General features: G+C 45.8%; 1 long non-coding RNA gene across 1 annotated transcript; it reads right to left on the minus strand.

Annotated features, from left to right (window-relative positions):
- Nucleotides 1-13,541: 13,541 nt before the first annotated feature.
- LOC116532361 lies at nt 13,542-23,777 on the minus strand. The gene is made up of 2 exons (XR_004260838.1): nt 23,596-23,777; nt 13,542-13,873 (listed from the first exon to the last, which is right to left on the minus strand). It is a non-coding gene; the product is annotated as an uncharacterized LOC116532361 (long non-coding RNA).
- Between the last annotated feature and the right edge of the window lie 388 nt (nt 23,778-24,165).

Here is a 24,165-nt window from a genome sequence, read left to right on the forward strand (position 1 = left end):
TCCCATCACCCTTTCTCTGTCACCTTATACTCTGTGCTCCAACAATGTCACTCAGCATGCTGTTCCTTGCCATCTGTGCCTTTGGAATGCTGTTCCCTCTTCCTAGATCCTGATCATCATCAAAACTCCAGTAAGAATGCAGTCACTGCCATTTGCTATCCTGACTACTCCCAAGAGGTGCATCATGTTCTGCCTCAGATTTATGTTCCTTAAATCCATGTATATCGAGTTGGTAAGCAACAAATACTTATCAAGTGGACTATGAGACACATATAGTGCTGAGACCTAAGGATACAACAGAGAACTAGAGGAACCTTGTACCTGATACCCCACAGCTTACGTCCACACTGTGAGCTCCTTCAAGATAGTTGTTCTAATGCACTTCCCAGCATGGTGCTCACAGAAGTACAAGGAGACAAGACCAACAGTTACTGAGCAGAAGCCACCCCTCTTATACTTCCTTATTTCATATCTGAGACAATACAGCAAAGTTAGCATTTTTGTGTCAACCTTTGGAGATGAGCAAGCTGGAGTTCAAAGAGGTGAAACAGCTTGCCAATTTTTTACCCAACCCATTTGTGGTAAATCCAGTGTCCAAACCCAGGACTGATTCCAAAGCCTCAGCTCTAATTCCTTACCGTACTGCTCTCCTGGCACAGAGTTCAGACTTGTTGAATAAGTCCGTGATATGCACCAAGTCAAATGCTCTTATTGTGTTTCTTCAAGTTCTTTCACAGCAACACGGTAGCATAGAATGACTTGGCCTTTCATGACACTGAATGGCTGAGTCCACATTCCTGGGTAGATCCATGACACACAGAATGTAAGACCCATGGAGTCTGGATCTGACCTGCCTTGGTAACAAGGCCCCGTGGGAGCTCAGCGCATGAAATTCCCTGAGAAACTTTTTTTTTTTTTTTTGAAACAGAGTCTCGATCTGTCTCCCAGGCTGGAGTGCAGCTGTGCGATCTTGGCTCACTGCAACCTCTGCCTCCTGGGTTCAAGTGATTCTTCTGCCTCAGCGCTGAGTTGCTGGGATTTCAGGCACACGCCACCATGCACAGCTAATTTTGTATTTCTAGTAAAGACAGAGTGTCACCAGGTGGCCAAGATGGTCATAAACTCCTGGGCTCAAGTAATCTGCCCACCTCGGCCTCCCAAAGTGCTGAGATTATAGGCATGAGTCACTGTACCCAGCCTCCCTGAGAGACTTTGGCAGTGACGCTACAATTGACATTGAGTGGGACATTGCATTAACCATAAGTGAGTAGAATGCTGATCTGATCCAAGTCCTCACTTCTCACCTCAAGTTCAAAAAATATAAACTTGGTCAGACATTTCACAAGGGAACTTTCTCAAAGTCAGCATGATCTCCATGGGCTGAAAGCATAACAAGCAACTGCGCCATAGGCCTAGGGAAAGGCAGATTCTCTGCCCTGTCTGACCCATTGGCCAGAGCAATGCAGTTGAAATGGGAGAATCTAGGAACATAACTTTAAGGATTCGGTGAAGATATAAAAAGAGGAGAGGATTTTCACTGCTATTCTATTTCCATTTATAAAAAGTAACTGTTGAATATATAAATAAATCCAATTTAAAAATAGGAAACATATTTTCAATCATGTGGGCTTGAAATGCGCTGCAAGATTTCACACCTCTCTCATCCAGGCCTTGAGGTGGGACCAAAATACGTAAGTGGAGCAGTTACCTAACCAGCCCTTATAGCCCAGGACCCGTCTTCTCACCATCGTTTCAGATTTGGGCACGGAAGTCAATGGCAATAGAGACGAAAAAAGGGTGTCAGTAGGAGAGTGGATCTTGAGCATGTTTGTTCAGAAAGGGGGTTGTCACATTCTCTCTGTCACCCTGACAGGTCAGTTATGTCATGGACAGGACATCAGCCTAGGCTGCCAGGGCCGGTAATGAAGGAGCATGAATGGGCTCCCCGCCACCCTTTGCTAACTCAACCCAAAGGAAGATGACTTATGCATTCATCTGGGCGGCAGGACCTGAAGTTCTGCACCATGTTTCATGAACGACTGGTGTGGGTCCCAGCATGTTAAAGGCCTGCTCTCTTCTCTAATATTTCACTTGCATTCACAGGCAGGAGGTCTGTTTCCTATTTAATCTTACGTCCTGCTTCATGGACCGGTGAGAGTACCAAGGTGCTGAAAAGCACAAAATCCCCAGTCATCTCCTTACTGTGGCCTTTTCTTCTTCTTCTTCTTCTTTATTGATTATACTTTAAGTTCTGGGGTACATGTGCAGATTGTGCAGGTTTGTTACATAGGTATACATGTGCCATGGTGGTGGTTTGCTGCATCCATCGCCCCATCATCTACATCAGGTATTTCTCCTAACGCTATCCCTCACCAATCCACCCCCACCCTGCTATTCTTCCCCTAGCTCCCACCCCCTAGGCCCCGGTGTGTGATGTTCCCCTCCCTGTGTCCGTGTGTTCTCATTGTTCAACACCCACTTATGAGTGAGAATATGTGGTGTTTAGTTTTCTGTTCTTGTGTCAGTTTGCTGAGAATGATGGTTTCCAGTTTCATCCAGACATGAACTCATCCTTTTTATGACTACATAGTATTCCATGGTGTAGATGTGTGCTGTGGCCTTTTCTTCTATGTGGCAGCCTTGCCAGGGTTACTGCCCCAGGCAAGGGCTAGGCAGCTGGACCAGCCCAGCACATTCACACTTTAGGGGAAATGTGCTCATGTGTCTTATGCTTCCAACTGGCCTTTCTTCCCTCACTCTAACCCCAGTCATCAATTTTCTGGATGCAGACAGCGGGGTATAACAGAAACAGAGATCCAGGGCAATTAGGGAAAGCCTTCCTCAAGCCTCTTGTATGAGGACCTCTTCCACGTTCTTCTGTTTTTACCAGAGCTTTGCACCAGGGTATGGAGAATCACTTCACTTTGTAAAAAGTCAAACTTGACTTCTCATTTGTCTGTTGATCTTTGTACTAACTTCCCTCAGAATTCCAGAGAGAAAGAGGGTGAATTTCAAATCCTTGCCATGCTTTAGGTTGCCAGACTTAGAATGGGCATGGCAATGTCTGACTTTCTACCACCATAGTTTTGGTGATAACCCCTAAGAACATGAGAGTAGGTTCTAAACAGCCTCCAAAAGTGTAACATCAGTATTCTTTCAGTTGCCATAAAGATCTAAGGCTCCATCTCCTCCCCATGCCAGAGATCTTGAAGCCTTTTGTGGGTTGGCTCTGAAAGTGATCCTATCAATGTCGCAGGTCCAGACAGTGCCTTGATTTAACTTAGAAAGGTGGCAGAGGCTGTGTGCCTTAGTTTGCTACAGCTACCATGACAAAGTACCACAGGCTGAGTGTCTTAAGCAACATACACTTGTTTTTTCACAGTCCTGGTGTTGAAGGTGTTGGCATCATTGTTTTCATTCTCAGTCCTCTCTCCTTGGTTTATAGATGGTCATCCTCTCCCTGTGTCTTCATGTAGTCTTCCTGCTGTGTCAGGTGAATGGTAAAGGTCCTAATCTTCACTGAAGATCCAGATGACTTAGACCCAGAACTGAACACAAGTCTATTAAACTCCAGTGTCCAACCCCTATTTAGGCTGAGACTTGTAGGGTGAGTGGCAGTTAAGAAGAATCTCCCTTTGTCTAAGGACAGTAGTCAACTTAGATTAGAACCCACCTTAATCACCCCATTTTAACTTAACCTCTTTAAAGGCTCTATATCCAAACATGGCCACGTTCTAGGTACTGGGGTTGAGAACTTCAACATCTAAATTTTGGGAGGACACAGTTTGGCCCACAACACTGGGAGTGAAGAATATGAGATCCTAGACCCAGTTCTGACATGAGGATAACTTCTAAAATGCATTTAACGGCAAAGCCTTCCACTGCCTTAGTCCTGCCTGGGTCTACACACTGGTTTCACGTTTCTCTCTCACTCCTTCCACACTGCAGACATAGCCTTCTTCTCATCTCTGAATTGGACCAGACTGTGGTCCAGACTTCTTTCCATCTCTGAATTGAGCTTTTGTCTCTTGAGTTTCAAACACATTGATTCCCTCTGCCCAGCTTCTCTCTCAGCTCAGCTTCTCCCTCACCTGGCTAACTGCTACTCACCCCTCAAGTCCAAGCCTAAATATCCCCTCCTCAGAGGTTGAGCATTGGAGTCCAATAGACCGGGTTTCAGCTCAGGGCCTAAGTCACTGGGATCCTCCATGTAGATAAAGGCTCCTGCCTTCCAGTCCCACAGCCTCTCCCCTCCCCTCAGTAACACTCATAACACCCAAAGTTGGGCAGTGAGCATTACTGCAAAGATGTCTCCGTCTGGCTCACTGATGATCACTGGCAATTCAGTGAGGAGAGGGAAGGATATGCTGCAGAGACAAGCATCACCAAAAATGCAGGGGTTCAACAGAAAAATGGCTTATGTCTCATTCATAGTGCTTGGCTCTTCATCAGGAGACTGCTCGTTGTATCCCAGGCTGATGAGTTGCATTTTGATGTTTGCTTCCATGATCACACTCCAGGAGAGCAGAGTTCTGGAGGGTCACATGCTGGCAATAAAATGTTCCAGTGGGAGTATGTCACACATTGCTTCCATGCACAAGTCTTTTGGCTGGTCTCATGACTTCACAAGGGATCCAAAAAGTTCAGACTTCCAAATATTGGTGAACAGCGCTCACAGTGACCACAATGGCAGCTTCCAGAGCATGATGATGTTTCATCAAGATATGTTGAATGGTAATAATAACCTTTAGTGTTCAAACACTTATTGTTTTGTGCACTGGTAGGAATTGCTTTTACTGAATATGAATTCATTCTTCTTTACAATGGCATACATGTGTCATAATATCATCTAGCTTCATAAAATCCCGTGACCCCATAGCCACTCTCTGCTATTACCCCATTTCTCAGCAAATTACCTGGAAGATCAGCCTATCCTTGTTATGCCCACTTTCTCACCTCTGTCTCCAACTCCATGCCCCTCCAATCAGGCTTATGCCCCCACCACTCCATTGAGATAACTCTTACCAAAGTCATCTCTGGCCCACCCACCTCCAGCCAAACCAGTAGTGAGTTCTCTGTCTTCCTCTTGATATTTTGTACTTTCACATGGTTCATTCCCCTTGCTTGAGATATTTTCTTCTCCAAATATCCATGGCACCTCACCCTCACTGTGTTCCTCTCACCTCCCTGGGTACCTGCTCAGCCTCCTCTGCTGGCTCCCACACTAGGCCCAACCTCAGAATGCTGCCTGTCTCTAGGATTCTTCCCCACCCTCTTTGTAAGCCCAACTCTCTGGAGTCTCCATCACTCCCATATCTTCATGTGATCTTTGTACATGTTAATGACTCTCATGTACATTCCAGGATGTTTTCCTAATTCACTGCCCTTCCAGCTTCTCCATTTGGATATCTACTAGGCATCCAAAATGTAACACGCACAAATAAAAACTTGATTCCTACACACTCCCATCACCCCAGGTTATTCCCATATTAATAAAGGTAGCGCTATCCACTCATTGCCCAAGACCAACACCTAGAAGTCATCTTAAATTGTTATCTTGCCCTCAGACCCCATATCCAACCTAAGAGTAACTTTCTTGGCTCTGTCCCCACCATATAAGCTGAATCCAACCATTTGTCATTATTTCTCTTTTCCAAGCCACAACCAGCCCTCATCTGGAAAATTATCACAGCCTCCTGACTTGCCTTAGAACTCCTGAATGACAACTATGGCATCCTGAATGAAATCTTCCCTTGCTGACGTCCACAGGGTGCTAAACAACCTGGTCCATGCCCCTGTGCAATCTCACTCTTTCCACTCAGACCTTGTTCCTCCCACTGCAGCCTCCCTGACCTGTCTGTCTTTCCAGTAGCAGATTCTCCCATCCCTAGGCCCTTTCACTGGCTGTGCCTTCTGCTCAGAACACTCTTGTCCCAGAGCTTTCTATGGCAGCTCAAAGCTGTCAAGGAGCTAGCTCAATGTCATACATCTAGAAAGTGTTAGAGCCAAGGTAGGGAAAGGTTTTGTTCAATTTCCATGCCTCTATTCTTACCATTGCACTGCCTTTCACTAGACAGTAGTGGTGAAGTGCATTAGCTTTGCTTCTCTGAGTTCCTTTCAGCATTAAAATTCCATTTTATTCTAAGTGTATCTTTGCAAAGGCCATTAAAAAGGTCATCTGGCATCAAATCTCCTTTCTTAACTTTGGAACTAAGAAAGTCCTCTGGTGCTTTCTCAGCTGTAAAACAAAGATAATACCTGCCTGTGAGACTGTAAAGATATGCCTGGCAAAATGACTAGCACACAGTAGGGACTCAATATATGTGATCTTCATTATTCCCTGAGCTCATTCACTTATTCTACAAATATCTATAGAGCAATGCTCTGTGCTATGTGCTCTGGGGTTACAAATGTGAACTGGAATAGGATTCTGCTCTCTAGAGACTGAAATTGTCATAGGGGACAGAAAGCATTTACTCAAATATCTTTAACACAAAGTAGAAAGTGCAAGGTGCTTGGACACAGAAGTTCAACAGAGCTATGTTCAGTTCCCAGTCCACTCTGCCCTGCTGTGTGATGTCAGGGAAGTCACTCAACTTCACTGAGACTCACTTTCCTCATTCGTCAAATGGAGTCAACACCTAGACTCAGTATTGTTTATAGGAATTAAACAAGTTGAGATCCATAAAACATATACCAAGTGCTGAATAAATGAAAGCTCTTAGGATTGTGTTAACTGACATTTACTGAGCATTTGCTATGTGCTGAGCATGTTCTTCGTGGTTTGTATGTAACAACTCACTCCTCACAGCAACCCTAACATTAATGTGAATACACTTACTTCCCTCACTACCGGATAAAGGAATGAAAGCACAGAGAGGTTAAGTGCCTTGGCCAAGGTCTCACAGCTAGTCAGTGGCCTGCAGTGAGGCTATGGAGTCATGAAGCTAACCACTGGACCAACCTGCCTCCCTGAGAGGAATTCTGTAGATTGCAGAGTGGGCAGAGAGAGGTGAATTCTAACCTCAAGTACAATCAAGGAAGGCTTCTTGAAGCAGGTGGGGTTGTGCAGCTTCCAAGCTCTCCTTAGCCCTAGCACCCATTCCTTCAACTCTACATACATCACAGCCTGGAAGTCTTGACCTCCCCAACCCCCAACGTCTGGCAGGACTGAGGTATAATGTTTGAAAATTGCCCAGTAAAGTGTGAGAGCAAACCAGGGAGAATGCTAAAAGACCAGAAAACATACAATGTAAAAACAGCCCCTGACAGTGCAAAAATCAAGAAAGGACTTTTGCAAAAAAAAAAAAAAAAAAAAAAAAAAAGGACTTCATTTCCAGCCAAAAGGCAATCCACCTGGTAATTTAGTGTGTCTGCGCTTCCTTCCCCTGAAATAGGATCACTCCACCTGGGCATGGGCAATAAGGTGAGGCTGGGATGGCCCTTCTCTTATGAAGGCATTTCTCCTCATTGGTGGTGGGGGATGAGGCATGATGAAGGGATGGAGGGAGTCAAGGGCAATTTGGGGTTCAAATTCCTTTGTCCTGCACAGTCAATCTGAGTCCATGGGATTGGGAGGATCCTGAAAGCTAAAGTAAAGGAGACCCTGGGAAGCTGGGCTCCCATCAGTGGGGAAAGAAAGGACTGGAAACCTGAGGCCATGCAGAGAGCTCAGCACAGGTTTTCTTCAAAGGTCTTGGAAGCTTTTGTCAGAAGAAACCTTGAGTTGTCACATGGGTATACACTACAGGCAAAAGCATGGACACCAGAGTCGGACAGGCCTGGTCCCAACCTCAACCCTGTGTGACCTTGGGAAAGTCCACTTGCCTCTCTGAATCTTGTTATTGTATTCAATGGAACAGAAATCAGAATTTCTGCGACAGGGGGTTAAGAGACACACCATCATCAGCAAGAGACATGGCACCAAGCACAAAGTAGGAGTTCAAACAGTGAGTTCCTTCACCCTTCTTAGCCTGGGAGAGAAAGATCTGGAGCCTGTGCCTCTTTTCCTACAAATGGCCTTCATGGCCTTCTCCCTGATTCTAAGCAGCCCTCAACTGACACTGCAGAAAGGGAGGCCAGATTGCTCCCCAGAACACACTTGCAGAAATGCTCGGCTCAGAACAAAATGACTGTGATGTGATAAGTTTAGAGAATGCTCCCTGCTCTGTCTCCCCATCAGCACATTAAAGGCTATGAAAAGGCCTGCAGTGGAGAGACTTGCTCAAATTTTTTTAGCCCAAAGTTCTCCTTGCCCATGGAACTTTTTATTTTTTGAAGAATATCATATATTAATGGCCTCCCAAAACCATATACCATGAAAATATATTTCAAATAATGTTTCCAGATGATATTAAAGGCAAAGATCAGTTTTATGTGAAAGAGGAAAATGAATTTAAATGTTATTCTTACCAAAGTGGATTACTTCCCCTTCCCACAACTGCTCCCGGGACTTTATGCCTCCATCTCCATATCCTGCCCATGCTGCAAGCATCAGCTCACTGGCCTCTCATCCATGGGCCCTTCTCTGATTCCTCCTTCACCAGGAGGATGTGGCTTTGCCCTTCCCCCAGATCACAGGCATTCTCTCTGCCCCCTCCTTAGGCACTGAACACATCCCATCAGGTACTCAGGTGATACTGTATGCATGAACATGTCTGTGTCCTATCAAAATCTAAACCCTCTGAGATCAGGGACATCGCTGCATCTCCAGGGCTTTGCACAGTGCCTGGAACTTGGGAGGTGCTCAAAAATGTCACATGAACCATGATTCCCCAGATCCCCAGTCAGCCTAAGAATTGCAAATCTACATGTGATCCTAGCTGGAAAAGGACTCTGGGGGCTCATATGACCTAACTCTGAATCCACTGCCTTTCTTTTATTAGACAAGAATTTAAAAGCACCTATTCTGTGATAGGCATTAGACTAGATGTTCACAGCACGAAGATGAATCAAACACGGTCCTTGCCTTTACTAGCAGGACTGTGGGAAGTGGTAGTTCACAGCCTGGCACATTCTAGTTCTACAGCAACCATACGTTGAATGATCGAATGAATGAATGTTAAAGATACATACAAAATGGGATGGAATGCAAGAAGAGGTAATATTTGATCTGGATCCGGAAGAATGACAATGTTTCCCAAGTAATGAAAAGAAGAGATAGAAGGGCATTCCAGAAAGAGGGAGCATCACATGCAATGCACAGAAGGAGGGAAGGACATGATGGGATCCATAAGAAGTTCCTGGAGGGTGAAGGATTGAGTGCCTAAGGAAGAAGGATGATGTAGCAGGATATGAAGAGGCCAAAGTCGGTGATAAAGATAAGCATATGCCCTGCTGAGGAATTTGACTCTAGTCTGCTTGCAAGGATGGTTAGTAAGAGGCCCCAGATATGGCCCCGTTGTTATTTCTTTGTCCTGGTCTGTCATGAGGACCATGCTGAGCCACACTGATCCTCCTCAGGAAGGAAGGGCTTATTTCATCAGCTGCTGGACGTGTTGGTGGAAGATGGCACTCAGCTGGCAGTTCTTTCTGAAACTGCCTTCTGCTGAAGAAATATGCATTTCACTCTACCTACCAAGAACCTCTGAATTTGGCTCTGATTATTTGTTCAATGTCCTATACTCTGCAAGTCTTGGGACAATATTGCCATCTCTTGTCAGTGGATGTATAACTAGTAGGCTGAAGGACTCCTGTTAGCCGAAGGACTCTGCTGAAGAGGGCCTGTCTTGTCCTAGGTCATGACTCCTTCCCAGGTACAGTCTGCATCCAATGACTATGGGGAAGGAAGGCCTATTTCCCTTAGCCTACCTCAGGAGAACTCTAATGGGCCACCAAGATCCAGAGTGCTCTGTGGATCAGCTGAGGCTTTCATTGGGCCTGCAACACACTTCAGCTTCTCCCTTTGCCTGCTCCTTTTGCCTTCCCAATAGCATTTACCAGTGAACATTCTGCAAGCTAATCTCTCCCAGCATCTACTTTCCAGGAAAGTCAACCAAAGACATGATTCCTGGACTTTCCTCTACCAGAACATTGCACCCCTCTTCCTGAGCTTAGCTCATAACCATTGGGAAATAGCTAAATGCCTCACTGCCCAGTGCTAAGACGAGTCCTTCAGCCTACTAGTTATATATCCACCTATAAGAGATGGTAATACTGTCCCAAGACTTGCAGAGTATAGGACATTGAACAAATAATCACAGCCAAATTCAGAGGTTCCTGGTAGGTAGAGTGAAATGCATACGTCTTCACAGAATGTATGCATATATTTGTATGTTTATACATGTACTAATCACTCACATGTATTGACCACTCACTGCATGCTAGATCTATTCACTCATTTAAACTGAACCAGACAGGTAACACTGTCATCTCCTTTTTACAGATGAAGAAGCTGAGTCAGAGAGAGGTTACGTGGCCTTCTCAAGATCATAAAGCTAGTGTGTGGCAGACATGGATGAATCTCAAACCCTGGCTCCTGAGCCACACTCTCCAGCACCACCCTACTGCTGGAGACCTTCTTGTATTGTCTGGGAAAAGAGGAATCTGTGTGGACAGAACCTAAGGAGGTGGGGAAAGATAAGGCAGCAGAGGGTAACATGGTGTCCAACACCCACATCTTCTGAAAGATTAGGGTTTCAGTGGGGAGAGGGACAGACTCAGATCCCTGAGAGACTAGATGAAGTGCTGGGGCACAAGGAATATGGTTCTGGGGTTCAGGTGACAAGGTGAGGTAAAGAATTGGGAAGAGGACATCCTTGCCCTGCATACATGGACGGTGGCTTTTGGGATGCTGGGCTGCAGCATCCCTGGTCAGATACCGGAGTTTCAGTGCAGAAACAGTGGTGAGACTCAGGGTCCAGCAGCAAAACACACACACACACACACACACACACGCTTATTTATGAGGCAACACACACCCAGACACACACACAGGCTAATTTATGAGTCTGTAGGGGACATTCCCAATCTGAGGACTCCTTCAAACTAAGGAAGATTCTGCTGGGGCTAAAGTCTTAATGCCCTAACAGTGAAGCTTTGGAGCGGTCAAGCTCTCTTTGCCACAGCTTGATGAGCCTGCATGTGTAGATTATACGAATGTTCCTATTTTACTGATGAAGTCACTGACTCTAGAGTGATAACGTAATTTGCCCAGAGCCGTGCATCTGCCACCATCCACCTCTCAACTAGCTGTTCAATAGGCTCCAGAGCATCTCATCTCCTCTTCCACTGAAGAGCCTGGCTTCAGTCCTGCAATTACATCGGACATACCTATCTTCATGGTTCCCAAAATGGAAGAGGAAAGCCTGAAAAATGGTGGTAGCATGCTTTAAGTTTTTCTCTTCCCAGCCATCTTTTTCCTATCTCAGCCTCCAGCATATGCCTGGTTTCAAAATAATAAATAAAACAATAAATCTTTACAATGAATAATTGAAAAGGTAGCAATTTATTAGCAGACAGAAGACACGAGTTCTGATCCTCGTTCTTTCTCTAACTCATTTTAAGACTTTGAGAAACTTTGTTCCTCTGTCTAGACTAAAGAGTCCCTGGTACTAAAACAGCTGGGTTGTTCTGGTCATCGGTGCAGACATCTCCAACTTGAACACCTTGTAAATTAAGACTTGTTCCTACTGAGGTATAAATGACTACGGACAACTGAAACTGTCAACTTCTGTCAAGAGAATTGTAACCTAACAAAATCACCATCTTGAGTTAAAGGTGATCAGAAAAAGGATACTCTTACGGTAGTATTTTAGCTACAGCAAACACTGGTCATCAGGTTCATAAGTGAGAGGGAAGAAGAGTCAGCACTGATTAGGCAATATTTTTCTCAAGGCATTCTAATACTCACATCATGAGCTGATGACCACCTCATTTTCAGACAATAAACCGATGACTCAGAGGTGTTAATGAATTCGATCGAGGTTGTCTAACTACTGAGTGGCAGAGGACTGAGTTTGCTCCACCATGGCTCACCGTACCCTGCCTCCTGCCCTGTGCATCCGCCCTATGGGAAAGGGGATTAATGGAGACCTCCTGCCGTCTTTACTTTTCAGCCCAGAAAGGTCTTTGTCTAGTTTGCATTGATTTTCGTGTGTTTGTTTGTTCCTGATGCATTTGCAGAATCTCAGATCCCAGCTGAAAATAAGGCAGATAAAAAGAGAGGTCAAGGGAATGAGAGAGGCGGACTCCTTTCAGCAGCTCCGGTATTGAAAATATTTCCTGCTGTCTCCACTCTCTTATTTGTTGCCTCCTTGTTTCCTCCACAATAACTTTCCAGGTGTATTTCCAGCCCATCCATTTGCAGACCCCTGGCTGGTGGTAGGTAATGAAGGTGACCACAGAAATTGGTAGATTCTGAGATATTAATTTCTAGCCCTCCTGCCCTAGTGCAATCACCGTTTAACTAATCTTCCTGCATCCAGTCACACTGCCCCTCCCAACACAGCTTATAAAGTGTTACAATATTAAATGCCCCAAAGCACAGCCTGAAATTCTTCAGTGGCTCCCTATTGCCTTCAGAAGAAAGTCCCCACGGTGTGCATGGTCCAGCCACAAGCTGCTTTTCAAATCTTAGATCCCACTGCCTCATTTAGTCTCCCGCCTCAGAGCATGGGCTTATCCCATTTGCTGTAAATGTGCAGTGATTTCCTACTCCATGCTTGCTTCATTCTCCATGTTCCCAGTTTCCAGCCCTGCCTCTTCTGCAGGTCCTGAACCCACTGCAGCATCATCTCACAGGGACAGCATCAAAAACTGTGTGCCTCCTATTTTGTGCGAGCAACTTTATCTTTGTCTCACCCACTCTGCCTCTCTACTCTTCCCACCCCTCCCCCTAATCCTGACCTCAATAAATATTAAGCTCTGCAAAGGTGATGACCTTGTTTAGTTCGTGTCTGTGTCCCCCAAACTCCAGAAAGAACTTGGAACACAGTAGGTCTCAGTAAATGCTTGTAAATGAAGGAAGACAATTAATTACAGTCCCTTACATTAGAACAGCAGTTTGCATGAACGTTCTGTTCCTTAGCAGAGCCCTTAAAGACCCTGAGGTGGAGGGATTGCCTGCCCCATGAGCAGAGGAACAAGGTGAGGCCCTGAGAGGTGGATCGGTTTGCTCAAGGTAGCACAGTCCCTCTGCAGTGAGGTTAGCACTGCAACTTTACTCTCCTGTCCAAGTGCCATGTCTAGTGATTTTTAATTTACAAAATTGCTTTTGTGCCTCCCAGTGATCCCAGCTGCCAGCCTGGACCACTCCCAGTCACAGGCCCTGGGAAGATTTAGAGACTTTATCGATGCCACTGCAAACCTGAGGACTCACTGACGCCATCTGCAGGCTCACCTGAGAGGGGCTGGCCAGCTGTGCCTCCTGGGTTCTGCTGATGAATGCCACCTGCTGCTGCAGAGGGCACAAGGGGGAGACCAAAGCAAGACAGCAAGGGCCCCAGCAGCTGATGCCTGCCTTGCATTCTTGGCATCTGCCAAGCTGACTTCATTTTCAGATTTTGCACCTGCAGATATTGAGAAGATTTCTTGGCCTCTCAGAATAACAGGATCAGGTTTATTAATTTGCAGCTTCAAATCCCTCTTGACTGCCACCCTCAGTCCCAGGGTCAGTACCAGGCCCCCATCTGGTGACTCCTTTGAAAGGTCCTTTGACGCATGTCTCCTTCTCAAATCTGCTTCATTCCTCGCGGTAAGCAAAGAAGCCAACGCTCATCGAAAAAGGTCAAACACCCGCACTGTGTTTGTTCACGAGGGTGATATTTCACCAAAGAGCAGATGCTTCCTAAACGATAAATAAGAGCAGCAGCTCCCCACAAGTCTCGGGAGGGAAAGGTCTCCACTCCATATGCAGCGCAAGCTCCAGCAAAGACTAGGAAGGAGGGAAGGGCAGAGTTTAATTCATCATGGCACATAACCCCCGAACAGGGAGTGGGTACTGCACCTAGCACATAGTGTGTCCCCCATTAATGCTTATTGAAGGGACAGATAACTTCATTAGCAACCACTCACTGAACACCTGCTATAGGCCAGACACTCTACTTAATTCTTAAATATACTTTCTTATTTAATCCCCATCACAACTCTTTGAGGAAACAGGCTCCGAAAAGTTGAGCTACTTGTCCAAGTTTACTTAGCTAATACAGGATGCATCTCAGGTGTGTCTGGCTCCAGGCTCTGAATTCTTAACCACCAGGATGGAAGTGCATGGAACCTATAGATCTGGGCCTGGACCTGAGCTCCCCCTTGAGATCAGTAGCTACAGGGTAAGAACACAGAAATAACAGTAGAGGCAGAGGAGATCAGCTGCCTATTTAGCATGGAAGAAACACTGCATACCTTGGAGTCCCACAGACTTGGGTTTGAATGTTACTCCATCCACTCACTAACAGTATGATCACCACAGAAGTTACTGAGTTTCTGGTCTCTGTTTTCCTCCTCTGTAAAATGGGCTAAGTAAGAACCATATTGCAGAATTGTCATGAGCATTAAATAGGGCAATTTATATAAAGGATGAGTACATATGAAATGTTAAGTAAATGTTAGCACCTATTATCATGTCTCTGGGTAGGGGTAAACAAGGAGCATCTAGAATGAATAATAGACAAGTAGACTGAGATGACAAACAGGCTTGTTGTTGTTGTTGTCGGAGACGGAGTCTCACTCTTGCCATCCACGCTGGACTGTAGTCGCACAATCTCTGCTCATGGCAACCTCTGCCTCCCGGGTTCAAGCAATTCTCCTGCCTCAGCCTCCTGAGTAGCTGGGGCTGCAGGCATGTGCCGCCACTCCCAGCAAACTTTTGTGTCTTTAGTAGAGACGGAGTTTCACTATGTTGGCCAGTTTGGTTTCAAACTCTTGACCTCAGGTGATCTGCCCACCTCAGCCTCTCAACATGCTGGGATTACAGGCATGAGCCACCATGCCCTTGATCTTAGAAACAGGTTTTTAAGATTAAGAAGTATCACAAATTGAGACCAAGGACCTCTTAACATCCTCCCCATTGCCACAGGCAATGCAACACCTATAGAATAGGAGCATCTATCACAGAATATCCTTAAGTTCTAAAAACAAACATACAAATTCAAACCCCTTTGCTCAATTCTCCTCTTTCACGCCTGTAGGATAACCATCCATCCACCGAGAAACTGGTATTGGCCAGGGGTTTTGATCTCCCCATTTGCCTTCCTTCTCACCTGTTATTCCCTGCTCTATCCTTGACTCAACAAGCTTGTAAACTACATGATATTTATTCAAAGAGCAGTGGAAATTCATTAAACAGTTTTATACAGAAATCAACTCTGTGCATTTAAAAAGATTTCTCATGCTGCAGTGTGGAGGACTGTTTAGAGTATATCAAGTGGATTTGGGGGCACCAACCAGGAAGCTACTGAAGTCATCCAGGCAAGAGACTGATTTCTCAGAGTGGTGGTGAGGATAGAGCCTGGAGAAGTATTGAAATGAGAGACATGGAGGAGGTAAAATTGTCAGCTTTCAGAGATGGACGGGAGGGTGGGATAAGAAGAAGGATACAGTAAAAAGTAAATCTGGGACTTCTGGCTTGCATAACCAGACAGATGATGTTCCCCTTCACTGAGACAGGGAAGGACAGATGAGCCTTACACTTGAGAGGGAAGCAAGACCATGAGTTCTATTTGGAGTATAACCATTGTCTAAGTGATCAGAGAGTTGCCAAGAAGGCCTTCTCACTGTAGTCTGTGATATATCTCAGAGTATAACATCAGTGGGGAAAGGGCCAGTGTTCCACTCATAACAGCCTGGTCACCAAGGGTTAGGCTGGAAAGAGAGAACCAAAAACTATCACCCTAGTATCCTGGGAGCTTGCAGTTTACACAAACTTGATGGAGCCTACAGATGTAATCAGCCGTCAGCACCATGGCCAGAACCAGAAGATGACATTGGGTGGGAGTACAGGAGACAGGGGGCAGCTGTCACATGGCAGAGAGCTGGAGGCCATGGCAGATGAGATACCCAGGAGTGCTGACGGACTTGCAAGGAGTTCTTTGGTAAGTTTCCTAGTGGCAGGTAACCCAGGAGACTCCTGTATTTCTTACTCACGTACCTATTACAGACCCCAGTTACAATCCTATGGTCCTGGGGAAGCTCTCCATGCCTGTGAGCTGCAATGCTCTTATAAGTAAGGGTTTAATCTGATATGTAAGAGATCGATCTTATCGGATCATTTTGAAAATTAAATAAGGCAAAGTATATTAAGAGTAACAAATAGCGCATAGTAGAGAATTAATAAATGTTGGTTTACATCTCCATCAGCCATCTTGGAGAGCTGATTTCAATTTGGTTTCGTCAATTAATCAACATTGACAGAGACTTTGGTATGTGTTAAGTGCAAAGAAGGATCAAAAGAAGTGACTGACAGGACTTATGCCCTTAAGGTGCTGACAATCCATCAGGAAAGAACATGTAAACAACCAATTCCAATATAGGTAAAAAAAGGAAAGTCATACTATTAACTGACTACAGCAGCCACTCTGCCTCTAAAAAGGGGCATCATTTCCTCAAGCATGGAGGGCTTCTTTTTTTTTAAGAAAACAAAATACCTGGAAAGGTACTTTTGGGGTAGGAAAAGTAACCCCAATATATCCACCTAGTGTGTTTCTGGGAAAAGAATGTAAAACACAGTAGAGTAAAAAGTCATCAAGGGCATTGATCTTGCACTGCAGTGTTCTTCATTGCACAAGAAACATACAAGAAATAATTATTTTAAATGTCCCTTGGATATTAGAAAGGGCCACAGAAGAAATTAACAGAACATATGAGGGGTGAGGGGAGCTTGGATGGGAAAAGACCAAGGAGAAGCTGATCCATATGCTGACAGTAAGGTCTAGGTAGTGGCTAGTCCTCCTGCAGGAAGACTTTTCTAGAAATTGGGTACCTAGTGTTCACTTAAAGTTCATGTTCATGTCACTCTGCAACATTATCCCCAATCCTCATCCCCTAAGCTTCCTGCCACCATGCATGGTCTTGGTTGCTGGCTCCTGAGGGGAGGTGAAAACACTGAGGTGTGTCCCATGAGGGTCTCTTCGGCTTAGGAAAGAAGTGCAAAATGGGAGAAGATGAGAGGACCCAGATAACTGCAGAAGCGAAATGGAACCACAAGTGGCACAGAGGGAATAAAGTCCCTAAAAATCTCCAGAGATATGAAAAGGAAGACCGGCTTTCCTACCAGATGTGCAATAAGGATTTCGAAGGTCAAGGTGGGAAAAGGACCGGTTCCATAATGACTTCTGGGTTTTCAAGGAACAATAACATATGGGTGGTGACCAGACGGTAGCCAGCCTGCTCAGTATGTGGATGCTGCCACTATTACCTAAGTCTCGATAGGGCTGAGATTTACAGACAAGGCCCAGATTACTTCAGCTCCTGCCCTCAGTATCTCTAAAATTTTGCCTTAGATTTTTGAATGTGTCCGCAAACCAACTTGAGGGGTTTAGCATACATATTAGGCACGTGGCCCCTGGATCCAGATGACCTGGATTCCACTCCTGACTCTGCCACGTGCAAGCTGTGTGGTCTCAAACAAGTTGCTTCCCCCTCCATGCCTCAGTCTACCCATCTATGAGATAAGGATAATAAGAGCACCTATTCAATAGGATTGTTATGAAGCTTGGAACAAATCAGCAGCACAGCAAAGCGAATGGAACGGGGTTTGGCTTATAGTAAATGCTCATTGACTGCAGCCCTCCCCTTATTTGTGGTTCCACTTCCTGCAGTTTGTTACCCACTGGAAAGTAATACAGATGTCTTGAGAGAGACCACATTCACATAACTTGCATTACAGTGTATTGTTAGCTTTTCTATTTTATTGTTAGTAATTGTTGTTCGTCTCTTACCGTGCTAACTTATAAAGTCAGCTTTATCGTAGGCATGAATATATAGGAAAAAACATAGGGTATACAGAGTACCATTCACAGTTTCAGATACCTGCTGCCATCCGGGAACATATGCCCCACAGATACCGGCGGACTGCTGTCGTATTACCTAGAAGTAGTACTAACAGTAGCAGTAGAAAGAGCAATCACGGTAGACCTAGAGGACAGCCACCGATATATTGGCCTGAATCCAAGCTCCTCAAGTATAGGCCTTGGCAGCACTACTGCAGCCCCGTCATGGGGTAAGTTGTACCCCCAAAGAGATTTGTTGAATTCCTAACCTCTGGCACCTCAGAAGGTGAACTTGTTCGGAAACAGAGGTGTTACCATTGTTATCTACGTAATTAGTTGAGATCATACTGGAGAAAGGCGGGCCCTTAATTTAATATGATTATGTCCTTATAAGAAGAGGTAAGAGAGGCACGGGAAAGACAATGCTGTGTGTGGACAGAGACACCCAGGGAGAAGAACGCCATATGGCAACAGAGGCAGAGCTCCGAGTGACGCAGCTACGAGCCAAAAAACACCAAGGATTGGCGGTGACATCAGAAGCTAAGAGAAAGGCATGGAGCAGATTCTCCTCCAGAACCTTTGAGAGGGCGTGGGGCTGCCAACACCTAGATTTTGGACTTCTGGCCTCTAGAGCTATGAAGGAGTAAATTCCTGTTGTTTTAGCTGTCCCGCTTGTGGTAGTTTGCTATGGAAGCCCTAGGAAGCTACTATGGACACCCTTGGATACCTCTAACACTCTAAACTCCTGGCCTTTCCAGCCCGGAGCTCCCCAGCAGGAAAGCCAGAAGCACCCTGGCTCTCAGCCATAGCTCTCCCACCGGGGCTCTGGCCCTTCTCAAATACGAGTACTTGGGAAGAATTCTGGTGGACTTTTTGCTCTGGACTCCTCTCCTTGAGGCACCTCACCACCACCGCTGGTGCTTCCAGAGGCCACGGCTCTAGCAGCAGCGGCCAACTCTGCTCAGGGGCCAAGGTGCACCAGGTGTCTGGGGCTGAGAGGGTAAGGGCAGGAGACATCCTTTCGCACCTCTAGGTCTCACTGTGCCCTGGACAGGGCTGCATCTGCCCTGAGGTCTCATACAGGCAGGATCCAGCCTCTCTGCTCCAACTGACATCCCTCCATCAATGCCCAAAATATTGCTTCTGCTGACAGCAGGGCACAGAGGCCACCGACTCCTGTCATTCTTCTCTTCCCTTCTCCTCCCTCACAGTCAGACACCTAGCCACACACACACACACACACACACACATACGAACACAGCCACACAAACACACGACATGTGCATATCCATCATCTCTTTCCTTTTCCTTCCTGAAAAAAAAAATACTAAAGCCATGGATTCACTGGATGGAGCAGTGTGGTGATATTGTCTGCACCCCTAATGTACCCACATCTCAGCCCCCACCCAGTTAGGATGTAGGAGCACAAAGGAAGAAGGGAGCCATTTGCACCAAAGAATCACAGAGGGCTTCGCAAAGGAGGTGGCATCTAGACTATAGTATCCAGATAATAACACTCGGGCTTTCAACTGAGTGGCCTGAAACATGGGTGTGTGGTGGAGCCTGGCAGGACAGGAAGCTGGAAAATTAGGTTAGGACTAGTCCTAGAAAACCACGGCAAGGTCTAAGTAGTATCCTTCAACATGGTGTTTCTTAGCCAGGCTGGTGTGTCAGATCCCCGGAAAGACCTTTTAAAATCCATATACCTTCCCTCTCCACCTCCCTCCTCGCTCCTCACTCCACATTACTTCCAACAGTTTATATCTGGGGTAAAATTTAGAAATACGACTCTGATCCTGTGCCCCATGTAATTCTGGCATGTGCCTTTTATCCTCCATTATTACAAAGCTCTGTCACAGAAACGGGGCGCCACTGAAAGTGTGTGAGGAAGGAAGTGGCATGATCCAACCTGTATCAAAGGTATCTTGGGAAGATGCCTGTGATATTGCAGCAAAATCACGGCCCACAGAGAGCCCCGTGCACTCACCTCGGTCCACATGTCCACAGCTAGCCTATATACCACACCTTTGTGCACATCAAGAAAAGATGCCCTAGCTCCAGCAACATTTTTTAAAGTTGGTATATTAACCTGCACATCCCTAAGCGGTCTGGCTTTGGCAGAGCAGGGATGTGGGCAGATGGTCCCTCCGGCTATGTTAGTGTGCCTGGCATGGCCCTTATGTAAAGGAGAAGGTGGAGGAGGGGAAGTGAGGGTATCGGGCAGTGGGGGAAGTTCTAACCCTCACTTTAGTCTGTTCCATCAGCTAAAATTCACCAGCACAGACATTCAGTATCTCCAGCTTCTTTTCAAATGGGTGGCCAGGGTGCATGTGTGCCACAGGAATCATGCGGTGCTGCTGCTGTGTGGATGTGCCCCCTTGGTTTGGCCTAACTCTCCTCTGGGGAGGTTGTCAGAGGTCAGTGGCCAAACCCCATTGACCCCACACCTTGTCCACTCCCACATTTGCCCAGCACAGGGACACACACCATTTTCAGAACACACTCTCTGAGACTCCAGTCTCACCCCTCAGGTGAAGCAATGGTGTCAGATTCAGAGAGAGGGAAGGTGGAATCAGGTCGCCAAGAGCAATAGGCAGGTCAGCTCAGAAGTCATCCAAAGTGTGTTCGGGACAGGGCAGCCATGCGCATGTGGGTTTACCACTGAGCATATTGTACAATTGAATCCCCTGGGTGTATGCATAGCCCTGTATGCCAGCTAGAAGGTGTGACTTCTCCATGACTGTGTACACTATCTCATGTAAGTTAGTCTATATTTCTAATTTGAAAGGTGTTTCCTCAGATGTGCCACACTTGTGCAGTGCACAACCTGAACATCTGCACACAGTGGCTTTGATGGTCCACTGAAAAGTTTTGTGTATCTATCTGACTCTCTCCCCATAGGGCTGTTGGGAAGATCAAATGAGATGAGAGATGGAAAAGCACTTTGATCCTAGATTTTATTATTATTGTTATTTCTATGGCCTTGAACGAATATCCCTCCTGGGTCTTTCAATTACCTCCTAGACCATTCTTTTTCTATTGACTTTGGATCCCCAAGAGAGAATCACATTTCAAGAAGTTTTATCTGCTGCAGATTTGTGAAATGATAGAATGACAGAGCTGGAAGGCACCCTAGGGACCATGTACTCTCACTTTCATATAGATGGGGAAACTAAAAACACGGAGGGACGGTACCTGGCCTGAAGACACATAGCAGGCTAGCTGAAGCATTTCACCTCATTTTCAAGCATTTGCATGGTGCTGTTCTATGTCTGAGACAGGAATATTATTCACAGGGGTCACAGAAGGTCCTGCTTCCCCATCAGCTGTGAGACCTCAGGCATCCTCTCATCTCCAAGGCTGTTTCTGGGGGAGCCTTTGGGAGCTGAGCAGGACCATGGGCCCCCTCTCCATGTCTGCAGCTGGATCAGCAGGCTCAGAGCTTGCCAGAAAGGAAGTAAACAGGCATTGGGACAAGAGTGTCCCTGCACACCATTTCAGCTGCCTCCTGCGATCAAAAGACAGTTAACACTTCACAGGGAACTCTTGACAGAAATACACCATTTTGTACAGAGTTCCTGACAGGCTGGCAGGAGAATCTCAAGAGAAACAAAAGGAGATTTATTGGAAAGAAAAGAGAAGGCAGTTGGTATTGCATGAGGAGTGGAAGCAAAAAGAAAAAAATAAACCTGTCCTGGTGAAAAGGTATGCTGGTCAACCGGCAAACAAAACACAGACACTTTCGATCCATCTTGCTCAACAAACTACACCTCAGTGATGCCTTTCTAAACAGAATGGTTTAATTCTCCCACTTTAAATCCTCCTTGCAGGTGGGGCACGGTGGCTCATGCCTGTAATCCTAGCGCTTTGGGAGGCCATGGCGGGCAGATCGCCTGAGCTCAGGAGTTCAAGACCAGCCTGGGCAACGTGGCAAAACCCCATCTTTACTAAAATACAAAAAAATTAGTCTGGTATAGTGGCAGGCGCCTGTAGTCTCAGCTACTCGGGAGGCTGAGGCAAGAGAATCACTTGGACCCGAGAGGCGGAGGTGGCAGTGAGCCAAGATCCCCTCACTGCACTTCAACCTGGGCAGGCAACAGAGCAAGACTCTGTCTCAAAATAAAAACAAAAAAACTTGTCAGCACTGGCTAACTAGCTAAAAAGAAGAGCACAAGCACAGTTGTAGCTCTATTACTGTAGAGGCTGGCTTTTGATGACCGATTTTATGATCAGAAATGTCATTATTAGGCACACTCTGCCTTACACTCATCTATTCGTCCCATCCCATAAGCAGATGGTGAACACTTTCCCATGCAAGAGGCATGCGGCTCAGGTACCCTTCCCAGCACCTAAGCAGGGCTGAGGATACAGTAGGCATTTAATGTGTTTTTGAAGAAACTTTCATTAAAAACAAAATATTGGGGCACCTGATCTGAGAAATCTAAATGTTCTTCCAGGGACTGAAAAACAGGATATCTGAAATATGAACTTGCCTGAGCACCTGAGCCAGGTGGGCAGAGTATATGTGTTATTTGACAGGTGAGAAATAATAGCAACTAAGACAATGATGATAACCATAGCAGATATCTTCTCACCCAATAGATTATAAGACTGCCTTCTCTAATTTCCAACTTCTCTAATAGTTATGTAGCAATTCAACAGATATTTAATGGGCATCTGCTGTGGGCTAAACCTTTGCAGAAGGGAATATAGAAACAAAGAAAATATGATCACTGCCTTCAAAGGAATCAGAGTTCAGGGGGCAAATGCATGAAGGAAAGATATAGTGAACCCCTAAACAATGCAAAGGTATGCAATGCAGTCTACCCTTAAACAATGCACTGGCCCTGTGCAGCTGGAAATTCATACATAACTTTTGACTTTCCCAAAACTTAACTACTGTTAAACCAGAAGTCTTACCAACAACATAAACAGTAGATTAACACATTTTTGTTTATTTTTTCATTTTATTTATTTTTTTTTAATGGAGTTTTGCTCATTACTCAGGCTGGAGTGCAATGGCATGATCTCGGCTCACTGCAACCTCTGCCTCCTAGGTTCAAACAATTCTCCTGCCTCAGCCTCCCAAGTAGCTGGGATTATAGGCATGCGCTGCTATACCCAGATAATTTTGTATTTTTTTAGTAGAGATGGACTTTCTCCATGTTGATTAGGCTGATCTTGAACTCCCAATCTCAAGTGATCCGCCCACCATGGCTTCCCAAAGTGCTGGGATTACAAGTGTGAGCCACCGTGCCCAGCACATTTTTGTTTGTTTGTTTTTGAGACTGAGTTTCACTCTTGTTGCCCAGGCTGGAGTGCAATGGTGCGATCTCAGCTCACTGCAACCTGTGCCTCCGGGATTCAAGTAATTCTTGTCCCTCAGGCTCCCAAGTAGCTGGGACTACAGGCTCATGCCACCACACCCAGCTATTTTTGGTATTTTTAGTAGAGATGGGGTTTCACCATGTTGGTTAGGCTGGTTACAAACTCCTGATCTCAGGGGAGTTCCACCTGCCTCAGCCTCCCAAAGTCCTGGCATGACCAGCGTGAGCCACTGTGTCCAGTCCATTTTCTATGTTACATGTACTATATACTGTACTCTTACAATAAAGTAAGCTAGAGAGAAAATGTTACTAAGTAAACCATAAGGAAGAGAAAATATATTTACTATTCATTAAGTGGAAGGAGATCATCATAAAGATCTTCATCCTCATCGTCTTCATGTTGAATGGGCTGAGGAGGATGAGGAAGTGAAGGGGCTGATCTTGCTGTCTCAGAGGTGGCAGAGGTAGAAGAAAATCTGTTATCGAAGTGGACCCAGGCAGTTCAGACTTGTGTTGTTCCAGGGTCAACTGCACATCATACGATAGGACTACTGTTATCATCAAGGTGCAAGCAAAGAGCTGTTGAAGCAAAGAGGAGGTCCCCTAACATTTCAAAAGAAGAAGCAGGGTTGACTTCATAGGAGAGGACAATTCTGAGTTGGGCCTTGAGGGGTGAAAGAGTAAGGGAGCTGGAAGAACCTTCTCAACAGGAGAAGTGTAGGAAAGTCTCAAAGGGCAGGGTGTGTTTGAGCCATGAGGGGAAGTCCAGTGGAGCTGGCGTAGGCTGGGGAGTGGTGAGGAATAAGGCTGTGAATGCCTGACTGGAGAGGTGAGGCTCTGACCTTAGGCCCAACTTAGGGAGGTTTGTGAGAAGGAGAACAAGACTCTTGCGGGAGTACTGGGAAAAGACTGGG

Source organism: Sapajus apella, unplaced genomic scaffold, assembly GCF_009761245.1.
Source record: "Sapajus apella isolate SASKATOON/1434 unplaced genomic scaffold, GSC_monkey_1.0 scaffold76, whole genome shotgun sequence".
Lineage (NCBI taxonomy): Eukaryota > Metazoa > Chordata > Mammalia > Primates > Cebidae > Sapajus > Sapajus apella.